Raw genomic sequence first — 13095 nt, 5'->3', positions numbered from 1 at the left:
GGCTCGCAAGTACGTGGCCGGCCTTTTAAAAATTAAAAAAAAATCTTGAAGGTCCCTAAGAGAGACCCCCCTCATCTCTACGCAACATCAAGGTACCAAGCCGCACGGCAGGTGAATGGTCACTGACTCGAATCGCTCAAGCTGAGGGAGCTGGTACTGCGGAGTTTCCGCACAGAGGTGAGAACAGTACTCCACTTGGGGCAGAATTTGCGCTTTATAGAGTTGTGTGTGTGGCTATGTATTAATAGCAGTAATTCGAAGTTAACATACAAAAACAAAATGGAAGTTCTTCTTATAAAAAAGTTAATTAATTCATAAAATTGCACGCGTGCTTTCAAAAATTCGTTATTCTAAATTCAATTATTATCAAACTTAACGTCTATACACGTCAAAAACAAAGTTAACGGATCAATTCACGATACAGTTACTATAGCTGTCAATAACAGGCCTGTCGGGAGGGTGTAGATATTTAAAAGCCGCGGAGTTGGCAGTTACCCTAATAATGGAGGCAAACGACGTGCAGTGATTAATGGTCCAAACGAAATAGAGGATTCTACGTTTCTACGTTTACTAATTTTCTATGTGTACTGGACTTCTAAATGTTTACTCAATAACCTAATATATATATAATATTGTATTTTCTTTCTTTTGATAAAGCTAATTTATTATATTATTTACATAGCGCGACGTTTTAAGAACTTTTCAACAGTTTTGTGTTTATAAAAAGATAATAACCAATAGTATTTTTAATAGTTATTAATTTAAATGAATTAATTATTTTACTTTTGATGAAAAAGAGATGTGTACTACGTATATAGACTGAACTGAACTTTCGGCGGAACTGAAAACCGGCGCTTTCCACGCACAGTGTATGCGATATTACGTAAGTGAAATTCTTTCTTAATTCAGGGTTTTCTGTCACAGAGACCATTATTTATCTGTTACTTAAGTTTTTATATTATAAAAGCAATATAAAAATAAAGATAAAATAAAGATTTGGATTTTGGATTTGGGAACGCTGCCAGTATCTTCGGAACCTTGCCTAAACCTTGACTTGCCTTGACTCCGTTTAATAATATATTTATTATATTTTAAGTTTAGTTTGTTTTTTTTTGTTATTAATTAATTAGTATATTATTCAAATATTCATAATTATGATATAATATAGACGAATGTACTAAATCCAATAGGCAACATTAAAGAAAACTGTAGTTAGTATATGTTAACTATATGATTAGCTTTAGGCTAAATTACGGGAGTATGATCTTTATAAAAGTAACAAAAGATTTTAAAACGTAAAAATTTCCCCTTTTATATATAAAATATACTTTTTAGTTAAAGATCATAGTTTCTAGACTAACAAGCGAGCTATAAAAGTATGACCCGTAGAATTTACGACCACATTTCGTAGAACAGACGTTATCAGCTCTCGTTTTACGATATTCGTGATTCAAAAAGCATAGTATGAACGCTTAATTTTAGTTAAACTGTAATGAACTATATTTTTGAAGCGAAACTTCTTTAGGCGCATGAGAGTGAAATTTTTACGGTTGAAACGCAAATATAATAATATTAGCGTCACGAAGCTGTGCAGTGTTGTCGAAGAAAAGGGAGAGAGCGATTGAACCTATTTGAGAGAGATTGAGAAAGGGCGAACGTTGCGTGAAGCAAATAGCCATGGAGGGAGAGGAGAAAGATCGAGAGAGAGAGTGAGATAGAGCGAACCACAAAAATATATAACACACACTCACAGTTAGGTGCCGAAATAAGAATCAAGATCATTCTTCTTGTGTATGTATGTAACTTTAATGAAGTTGTGGTTTATGACATTTTCCTTTGAATAGTTGTAATGAAGAGGGAGGGTAAAACTTGCTGAGTTTCTTGCCCGTTCTTCTCAGAACAAGGCCTCCTGCTAGTTTTGCGAACGGATGGCGTAGTCTTGCTCTTACGCGAATTTTGTAAACGTTTTTGACATTCACAAGCATGCGCTAAGACGCATCTAAATTGAATAAACGTATTTTGATTGATTGAATTGATTCATGGCTAGACTAGCCGGACGACTCTAAGTGCAAACTATCATGTGTCAAATGATTAACTAGGATGTAATAACTTTTGTTAAACACTCAAAACAACTACAAACTATCGCACCAATTACGCTACTAATTAAAATGTTCACATGATAATTAAAATTTGCCGAGCTCAGGTTGGCTCACGTAAGTAGGGCGAATTAAAATCGTTGAGTAAACCAAACTTCGGCATAATTCTCGTATTTTGCGAACTGGAACACGCTGTATATCATTATCTGAACATGTTATATAACAACATTGAATTATTGAGTGAGCCTATAATTGAACTGAGCTATTAATGTTTTTGGAATGCTTTTAATTAGTATATAATATGCGTGTACTATGATAATAAACGTTAGGTATTTCACAAACAATTTATAATATATTTTTATTAGAATAGGATGTTCATGGTTTGAATTGTATAAGAATGTCAATAATGTCCCTTCTACCGCATTTGCCATAGAGAGTGTTCAGAAGAGTTCGGACTAATACCTGCATCTGAGTTTCATTATCGGACGTCAAGGCAGAAAACAAAATACCATCCGTATCACTTGGACGTCCGTCGTGCTACAACTGAGTGTTTCTTAAGGAAGTTTTTGCCGCACACCACCACTATGTGGAACCAGCTGCCCACTGAAGTATTTCCGAATCAATTCGACTTCAAGAAAAGAGCGTACCAATTCTTAATAGGCCGGCAACGCACTTGCGAGCCTTCTGTCAATGTGAGTGTTCATGGGCGGCCGTATCACATAACATCAGGTGAGCCTCCTGCACGTTTGCCTCCTATTACATAAAAACATTATAATCAATTTCAATTTATTGCGGTACAAAAAGAGTAGTAATTTCAGTATTGTAGCGTAAGTCGTAGCGGATATACTACGACATGCATACGCTCAAGCTACGTAACACTTCATAATACAATGACATTTACGATTATAGCAATTTACGCTATTATACGCTATTACACATTACATAACCAATGACACTACATAACTAATTGGGTATGGAAGCATTTTTTTTGCTAATAGCACGTATGACGAGATGTCTAGTATAGTACGTTATGATAAAATAATATAAACCATGAAGAATAATACTAGCTTTTAGTTTATTAAAACAGAAAAATTATAGAATTAAATTTAATATAAATATAAAAATTATGGGAAAATTAACGCATTTTGGTCTAAATATTAACTAACTAACATTTGCGATTAAAAAACAACAAAATAACAATAACCAATTGTCACAAATGAAAAAAATATTAATTTTAAAATGACCGATATTAATGATTAAAAGAGCCTTTAAAATAAGTTTTTGACACAACTACTTCATCATAAGTCATTCATATTTTTTTTAAAATTAGAAGCAAGGTAGGCTTTAAAAGGTAATAGTGTTTTATATGGAAAACTTGCTGGCTCAATGAAACCTCTAATATGTGTAAACCGTTAACTGACACGGCATTTAATAGTCTGTTGTTATAACAATAACATACATCAACTACAAGATAGTATGATGTTGTACTCTGTAATTATAATTAATTGTTGTTGCAGTACATAGTGCGAGTAGTTGTAGCTATAGTTACTATATTACTCGCCTCATAGACTAACCTGCATTGGATAATATCCTATATAATTATTTAGCTTAATCTAGATGTTTCGTGACGTAGAGTTTTGAAACGGGAATATAATCACTCTCAAGTACTTATTTTAAAAATCTTTTCGAGTAGAAATGTCTAGTAGTTATTAAAGAGGTTACTTATATTATACTATAATAACTACAAGCAACAGTTTATTATTGCACGAATGGCTGTCAAAAATGTATGTGTTATGCTAGCACTATGCAGCAGTGTATGTACAGAAGATAAACCGACTGTGCCCAAGTCACCGGAACATACCGACACTGGCAGACCACTAGCCAGTGGGGCTGCTACATTAGAGCTTCCAGATAGTTTGTCGGTTTAATGCGGGTTACCATCCTAGTGAGTGGATTCTGTTTTAAGGATGTTTCTCTTTAATTATTCGCCTTTTGTCCTGCTCAGCTACAGCTCTAGATAATAGGCACGCGAGTGCATGGCTGTAGAGCTGAGAGCGGTCCAAGGGTGGATGACTAGGACAGGGTTCTGCTTAAACTAGTGTTCCACTACATAACATAGCAGATGGTTTATTGGCTTTTTCTAGGCAATTTTGACCTCACTCCAACAGTGATTCCCACCAACACCATCCCGAACTTCACACCCCAAATGAAATCCCTATATATTTAAAACATGATGATATTCTATGAAACCATACTAATTGATCTTTCGATCTTTACTGATTCCGGAAACCGATTGGCCTAAGGCCTATTTATTACATTTGACTGGCAATTTCAGTTCGAATATAAACACTTCAATATTTGAGCAGTGAACATTCGATAGCTTGAAAGCTGAATATTTGGCACCAAAACAGTGCTTAAAGCGATTTGCATACAAAGTATAACACTGGTAAGAAATTGAAGCTAATAATTAATCAACTATAATATTTATGTAGTGTAGATGTACTATTGGTTTATTATGATGTATATTTTTGTAACATATTTTTGGAACATAGAAGATAGCGCTGTTGTACGACACGGTTTACGATGGACATAACTTTACACGTGGTTGCCGTTTAGTTTGATTTTTGACTTCAAGAAAATCGAAACAGGAAATTTTTTTGTTCGTAAATTGATTTCAAGAGCGGCTGCTTAGAATTCTTGTTCCATAGGTATGTTGAATATTATAAAATAAAGCCTGACCTCGTGTGATTCTTGGAAAACACTGCACGAATTGACAGCTTTCGTGAGAATTTTAGTTCTTTAATACTGTCCTCCTGATTACAAAATCGAGAGGCCATAGAAACTTTATGCAGCAGAGTTAAATCAGTTGACATCTGATTCATCGTTAACCTTCCACAGATCGTAGGTATGGATACAAAAAATCTGGCTCATTGAATATTATAAAAGTGACCTGAAGTTTGTGGTACCATACCGAAGTTGATGTTTATTTATTTACACTTCGTTACATTTATAGATAAACAAATAACATAACAAAAAAGTACAAGGGATGCATGGGGCGGCCTTATCGCTAACAAGCGATCCAGACAACACTAGTGTTGATGCCAACCCCCACGACACCTCAGAGACTCAGGCCTGCACAGGATTATACGTTTAGATGTTCGTTTGAGAACACCCGTGCAGTAACCAAAGTACCTCGGTGCGGCTTTGAATACCGGTGGGGTTTGACTTCGTACGTACTACTGTTCTAGCCAATCCCGACGTCGCCTCAGAGACTCGGGCCTGCACGGGATTAGACGTTTAGATGTTCGTTTGAGAACACCCGTGCAGTAACCAAAGTAACCTCGGCGCGGCTTTGAATACCGGTGGGGTTTGACTACGTACGGTTTGTCAAGACGGTTCGACGTATTGCTGGCACCGCCTCAACCCACGCACCCCTGCTAGTGCGTAATTGTAGGATGTTGTCTTGAAATGAAACTGCGCCTTGTTCTTGTTTCTTGCTTCGCCGATTATTCTTGGGTCCCAGTTCGTTGCGGAGGAAAAAGAGGATTTTGCGTAAATCTCGCCGAGCTTAAGTACTCCGACAGTATACCGCGACGAGAGCTGCGCTTACAGCCATCTGTGCGCGTATACCGCGACGAGAGCTACGCGACCCTTTTATTCGGCGAAGCATATAATTAATTTATTTAACTATATTTTTCTTAACATATTTTTACCTAATTTATATATACTTAATTTCTACTTATGAGCTACTAACAATATTCTTATTTTTCTTATAGCTCATATCAACTTATTTATATTGTATATATAGTCACTAACACTAACTTATAATAATCTATTCCTATTTATACATATGAGTCGCCAACAACTAGTAAGGAAAAAAAACTAAAAAAAGAAATTTGAATAAAGTGCATGAAATGCATAACCAAATGTTATAAAAAAATTAATAATATAATAAAAAAAACTAAAAAGCTAATATCACGGATTCATGAATTGCGATGTTATACAAATGAATAAGAAATACAAAAGTCACAATTGAGACGGATAGGATATTGTTAAGAAATATTAGTGTAGAAGAGTTTTAAAAGAAGCTAGGGAGGTAGCCAATCGTATGGAATCGGGCAGCCTATTCCACAACTTAATGGCGGAGATCCTAAATGAATTGCCTTAGAATGATGAGCTGTGAGATGAAATTTCCAAAAAGCATCTGTTTAAGGAGCTTAACATATAGTAACTAGCTGATCCGGCAAACGTCGTTTTGCCATGTTTATCATTTATAATAAAAAATAGGGGTTGATCGAAGAGGGGTGAAAATTAGGAGTTGTATGTATTTTTTAATGTTGTATCATAAAAAAATAAAGAATAAATTTTTTATCTAAAATTAAAAAAAAAAAATTGGGGTGGACTATCCTTAACATTAAGGGGGATGAACTATAGATGTTGTCCGATTCTCAGACATAGCCAATATGCACACAAAATTTCATGAGAATCGGTCGAGCCGTTTCGGAGGAGTTAAACCACAAACACCGCGACACGAGAATTTTAAATAAGGACCTGAGAATTTGAATTCATTTTTAAGATAAGAGGGAGATTTGGGATTGAAAAGAATTGAGTTAGAAGTTGAAGGAGACGAGCGTCAGGTCTGAGTCGAATAGGTAGCCACCAAACTGCCTGCGGAATTTAGACACATTTATGTAGCACATATAATTTTAATTTAGAAAATATTGCAAAAATAATACTACTGTATTTTATAACTTGTACTTATGTTACTCTAACCAGTTAACATTACTATACATACGAGTATAAGAAACAGAGAAATTTTAAAAGATGTTACCTTAAATTCCGCTATTGAATATTCAGTACACTTATTTATGCAGCTGTAGCGAGACACTGGACGCAGGCGTATTTTAATTATAGGATTTGCATCGAGTTCATTGACATACAATATATATATATATACATATATATCATGCAACGTAATACGGAACACAGAGCCTTTTATTTACCCGAGATATACATATTAAATACGCTTATACCGGTTTTTGTATAGCTTTGCCTGCTTTCAGTGGAGAATGGAGACTATCAATGAAGAACACTGACTTGTGAGCCAATAATCAGAAATGATAAAATATCGTCGCTTTGTTGAGCATTGTTTGAAATAATACAAACTTTTTAATTAGACTTGGTGATATGCTTAGTTATGAATCGCAATTTAATATGAACTGTGAAATGAAACTGAAGTATTTCCGAACCAATTCGACTTAGGGTCTTTAAAGAAAAGAGCGTACCAATTCTTAAAAGGTCGGCAACGCAATCGCGAGCCCTCTGGCATTGAGAGTGCTCATGAGCGGTGGTATCACTTAACATAAGGTGAGCCTCCTGCTCCTGTTCTATTTAAAAAAAGATGAATGTTTTAGCATTTCTTTTCCTCTTTGGTTACCTATTTGCCTTTCGTGTGATGTTTACTTTCTGTACCTGTGAAACGTGTATTTTGACATAGATTTTTTAAATTGTCAAATATATACGATTCTTCAAGCGAGGTTACAACCGATCATGTCATGATAATGTGCACTTAACATTGTGAGCTTTCTTTTTTTTACATCCGCAATATGCTTGTAGATGTATTTTATTTCTATCACAATTTAAATTTGAAACCTTTAACTAATAACAAATTTATTAACTTTCGGTACAAAGAGTGCAAAATCCGAAACTATAGGTAATCAATAACTATGACAATCGATAAAATATGACAATTCATTAAGTATAATTATTGAGTTCGCAAAGATTGAATCTAAAATTAAATATCGATTTTTCAGTGAAATTGTCTATGTTTATACGGATACTAAGTAAAATAAATATAGTTATATGTAAATACATTTATACAATACAGTACAAGTTTATCTAATCATGTAATATCTTCAATAATTTTATAATACGCTTTGACTTTTTGCATACTTAAGCTAATTCTTAATTATATCTGTGTAGAACAAACCACCGTGCTCTTTTATGATTTTAAAAATTCATAAATTCTGCTAGCGGGGTGAATTTAATCGTTTCTGACAGCCACGCTGTGGCGATCGTGCTAAATATGCAAGATTTTCTACATCCTTTATTATTTAACTACAGTTATATCCATGAAAGTAGATTTTAATGATTAGCGGGACTTGATGTAAGGTCTTATGTCTCCTGATTTAGGTGGATCCAAAGTGGTACACCAACATAATTGGTCTAGGGCGGCTCCGTTTACACAAATACTGGCAAAAACTTGACCGTTTATCAGCTTACACAGGGCTAATAAAACCCTAGTAAGGTTAATAAATAAATGATATTTTTTGCTATCACTTGATAACAATATTAATCACGTGATCATTACTTTGTATTACTATAATTTAAACATAATAATTGTTTATGCTTAACAAATTTAATCAATTTTAAATATTGTCCGGCGTTCATTAATTTATATTCCAAATTCGCCTTTATCGCCAAAGGTAATTTGGCGTAGTCGGGTCTAAATTATTCACGTAACGGTGACGCATAATTATAGTGGATCGTGCTTGATTATAATCTCAATACCTCGTCACATTGATATTGCTGTTATAGTTGTTAGTTCAATTGTATCAATAAGGGTTGTGGTTATAAATGATAATATAAATATACTTATAAAGTAAGTAGCTTTCTAGTGACTTGTTATACCATTGATATTTTGTACAGATACGTGGTGAAACTAACATATGTGTATATCCAAATAAAAAACTCTACTACTAGTCAAAAGACAACCAAGATCTTTTGTAATCAATGAGTAGATCATGTGATGACGTACGTGAGTACTACACAAGTTAATAAATTGATATAAACGCGTTATTACATGATTTATACATTTCAATAGATTATTATAATATCAAATAGATTTCTGGCAATTCGTTGTTGCCTCTCGATGACAAATATCACTTAAAAATCGTACCAACATACATCCGTTAAAGAACATGAACATAAGTATTTATTTTTCACACATTATGTATTAGTCTCTGACGCCATTTACTATGCTGGAGACAGCTCGAGATGGAAGCAGCGGTGTAATCTTCCACAACGGGGTCGGGAGCTTCACTACGCTCGGCAGTGAGCAAGCTATCGAAGGAGAAGGAATAATAATTGACATTATAGGAGCTTTCGTAAGCTCTGTTTTGCAGGACTTAAGTCGAGACAGCTTCATCTAGGACATAAACCATAAGGATGACCAAAATTATAAGTTTATGTTTAAATATCGTTTACGAATATGGAGCCCTGGAAATATAGATTGATATTGTGTTGTGGTAGCCATTTTATTTTAAAAGCAAGGACAGTAGCACGGACCTTAATTATATAAATTTATTTTATAATATAACATTCAAAATTCATAAATCATTTATTAATTTAGGTAACACAAAGTACACTTATGAACGTCAATAAAGAAATACATATTAAATGCTAAATACTTCTAATTTTTTCAATTCCATTATATTTTTTTTACTATAAATGTAATCTGTGAACGACGGGAAATAGCGGAAATAACACAAATAAAGGTATATTAAAAATGCATCTTAGGAAATTGCTGTGTAAGATAAGAGTGTTTTTTGATCAATCTCCTCACTTTAATTTAAGTTAATTCATTGAGAAATCCATCGCAATTTAAACTTTAAATAAAAAAAAAGAGTTCGTTGCAACTCAGTTGCGCATACTGGGGATTCAAAGTTATTGCATCCTAAAGTTATAAATAAGAGGATACTTTTAAAATTTTCATTACATTCGGCCATAAAAGAGGCCATTTTATACAATATATAATAAGAGTACCGTACTTCTTCTTTAAATGAGATTTATGTGACAAATTTTACAGAATTATGCCTGGTGTGGTAAATTTTACTGCAAGTGCTGAATTTTTATATGTAGAGTTTTAACTTTGAAGTTAAAGAGATTTTGTACTTATTATAAGTTAGATACCTTAACTACAAAAAATTCAGTTAGACTCGAAATGTCCTGTAATGTCTATAATACGCACGGTTTACTCATTACAGGTGAATAATTTATTAAAATTTATAAACTTTTGTTTCTTTTCTGCATTAATCCGCTTGTACAATACATCATAATGAATAAATAAAAAATAAATCAGTGGCGGTACAACCTTTTACGTCTGGGCCTCAGATCTGTATCTGTTTCATGATCATTTGTTAATCTAATAGGCAAGTAGGTGATCAGCCTCCAGTGCCTGATACACGCCGTCGACTTTTTGGGTCTAAGACATGCCGGTTTCCTCACGATGTTTTCCTTCACCGTTCGAGCGAATTTTAAATGCGCACATAGAAAGAAAGTCCAATGGTGCACAGTCGGAGATCGAACTTACTACCTCACGAATAAGAGACGCACTCCGAAGCTACTAAGCCAACACTGCCCACATGATAATGAATGTATATAAAAATACCTAACAAAACTAAAGTTAAGTGAAGTATACACAATGTATATATACAACTTGACAGCAAAGTATAGAAAAGTATAATTTATAAAAGAAAACTTTTATAATTTTCCTTAATTTATGCTTATGCCTAAACGGGAGCTTTTAATGGGCCACTAATGGAAGGTGATGAAGGTCACATAATGGGTACCTTGTCTTGGTCGATGGTTTTTATAATATAATAAGGTTTCTATATTCATGTTAAAGAAGTTTTCTGTTCTTAAAAATTGTGAGTTTTTTTTTGGTAAATAATTACTTAATTAGGGTAATAATTAAATATAATTATTAATAATAATAACACAGAAGGATAAAGATCGATCTTGAGTTATAAGTGGTGTAACTAACACGACTTTGTTTTATATATTTAATATTATTATTTAAAATCGTAGGAAAAACTAGAAAGCTACCTTATTTTAGATTATCATAGGTTGTCTTTATATATAGGCATATTGGATTTTGATAAATATGTTTTCATGTAAACAAACAGGGCAAAGCAATGATAAGATTCGGGTTTAAAGTCAGCTAGTATAAATACAGTAACATGCACGTGTATAAAAGTAGGTCGGCCGATGCCGAAAAAATCGTTCACTCGCCTCAGTTACCTGTTTAGAAAAATAGTGAAACATGAAAAAGTATTCGCAAAAACCTCTCGGGGTACATGGATTTTAATTTACTCTTTAAATGCTTGCTGTAAGTTTTGCACTTTGCTATAGGGTATAAACTTTTTTCTGCTACCATGTGGGATATCCACTCCATTGTTATTTATTTACACTTCGTTACAGTTATAGAAAAACAAATAACATAATACATACAAATTATAAGGGATGCAACGGGCGGCCTTATTGCCAACAAGCGATCTCTTCCAGGCAACCATAGCGAGGAAAAAACTAAAAAAAGAAATATGGGTAAAGTGCAAGAAATGCATCACCAAATCGTATAAAAAAATATAGAATCACCATCCTTAATGTAAAATAATACAAAAAACATGATAAAATAAACTAAAAAGCTGATCTCACGGATTCATGAATTGCAATGCAATACAAAAGAACGAGAAATACAAGAATTACAAAAGTCATGATTGAGCAGGACAATGATGTTTTAAAAGATGTTACGATTCCATAAATTAATGGTGGAGATCCTAAACGTTCTCTATTTATTTGTGCCTTTGTGCAATTATCTCCTATGTATAGAGCAAGTTTCAATAGAGAAAAGCTGTCGTAAAAGAGACGGCGTGCTGAGTTCTTAGTATCAGAATTCTGTATCGTGATATATTTTTCTTTACACCTGATAAATATTGTTGTTGCTGCATTGGTGCAGCCGTGATTCGGAAGAATGAGAGACACGCTCAAGTCATTAGGTTACCACTGCTTCTAGTCGGCTTGGAGAACATTTTTTAGTTACTAATATTGCTTGGAGGTGATTCTTTGCTGACTATAAAACCATAAACATCTCTATATTTTTTATTATAACATAAAATAATGGAAGCCAATTAAAGCTTCTTGTAATTTTTGGTCTCATCTTCAAACACACTTAGTTGTCGATGTATTAGACCTAAAGTATCTAATAAAACACCCGTTGCAAATATACAAATAAGACACTAATTTGCAATTACTAAAAAACTTTGATTCTGCATTTATAATATTCCCAAAATAAATACTATTGCGCAGAAGAAGTTCTGCAAAAAATCAAGCGAAATAGAAGCTTCAATTCTAAATCCAAAGCGGTACATCTTGACCTGTTTTCACTGAACCCAAGTGAAGTATAGTGACGTGTTACTTGTTCGCCTATTATTAATGAGGAAGGAAATATTGACTTCATTCCTGTACGATATTTACGAGTCGTTAAAGTTTTATTCGACAAAGTTTAACGCTTTTTTCAATATACGACCTTTTGAATTATACTTTTGAGGAAATCTTTCTGTCTATGTATTTATTTATTTTGTAATAACCGGAAGCCTTGATAGTGAACAGTTAAGTTTCACTCTAAGGTTGAAAAGACTTTCGTCCAGACGGGTATAGTTAGTAATTATATATGTATATATAATATATATTGATAAATTTAATAATACAATGCCTTCTTAAAGAAAGATAGATGATAAATACGTACCTTCAAGTATGCATTGTATAGAGAGTTATATAGACTAAAGACTCCAGTACAATTTCGCATAAGATGTTTATTGTATTAAAAATCATGTTAAAACAAAGTAGATCATTAATTATTGCTTTAGATGCCAAAAATTCAAAATTCCATTTTTGAATTTTTTAAAGCAAGCAAAATTCTACATTAGGCTCCAATTTTGAATTTTTGCAGACAGTATATAAACACTTTGACAGCATAAACAGATTCAAAGTAAAAAAGTTGTGTACCCAACCTTTGATATTTAATGTCAACTCATGTTTATAAAGCAAAAGTTAATTTACAAACAAAAAATTCAATAGTGTAAAATTTTTGTACAAACAACAACTAGGCTTTGATTGATATTGCTTTTGGTTCGAACAATTTTGTGACCGGATGATATAT

The 13095-nt window shown here is 33.3% G+C and overlaps 1 protein-coding gene across 6 annotated transcripts in view; it reads right to left on the bottom strand.

Moving 5' to 3' along the window:
* Window positions 1–13095, bottom strand: part of LOC125052441 (synaptogenesis protein syg-2-like) — a 78585-nt gene that overhangs the window by 47437 nt on the left and 18053 nt on the right. The window lies entirely within an intron of this gene.

Source organism: Pieris napi, chromosome 1, assembly GCF_905475465.1.
Source record: "Pieris napi chromosome 1, ilPieNapi1.2, whole genome shotgun sequence".
In the NCBI taxonomy this organism is placed as follows: Eukaryota; Metazoa; Arthropoda; class Insecta; order Lepidoptera; family Pieridae; genus Pieris; species Pieris napi.
This window is presented reverse-complemented; position numbering and strand designations above follow the sequence as displayed.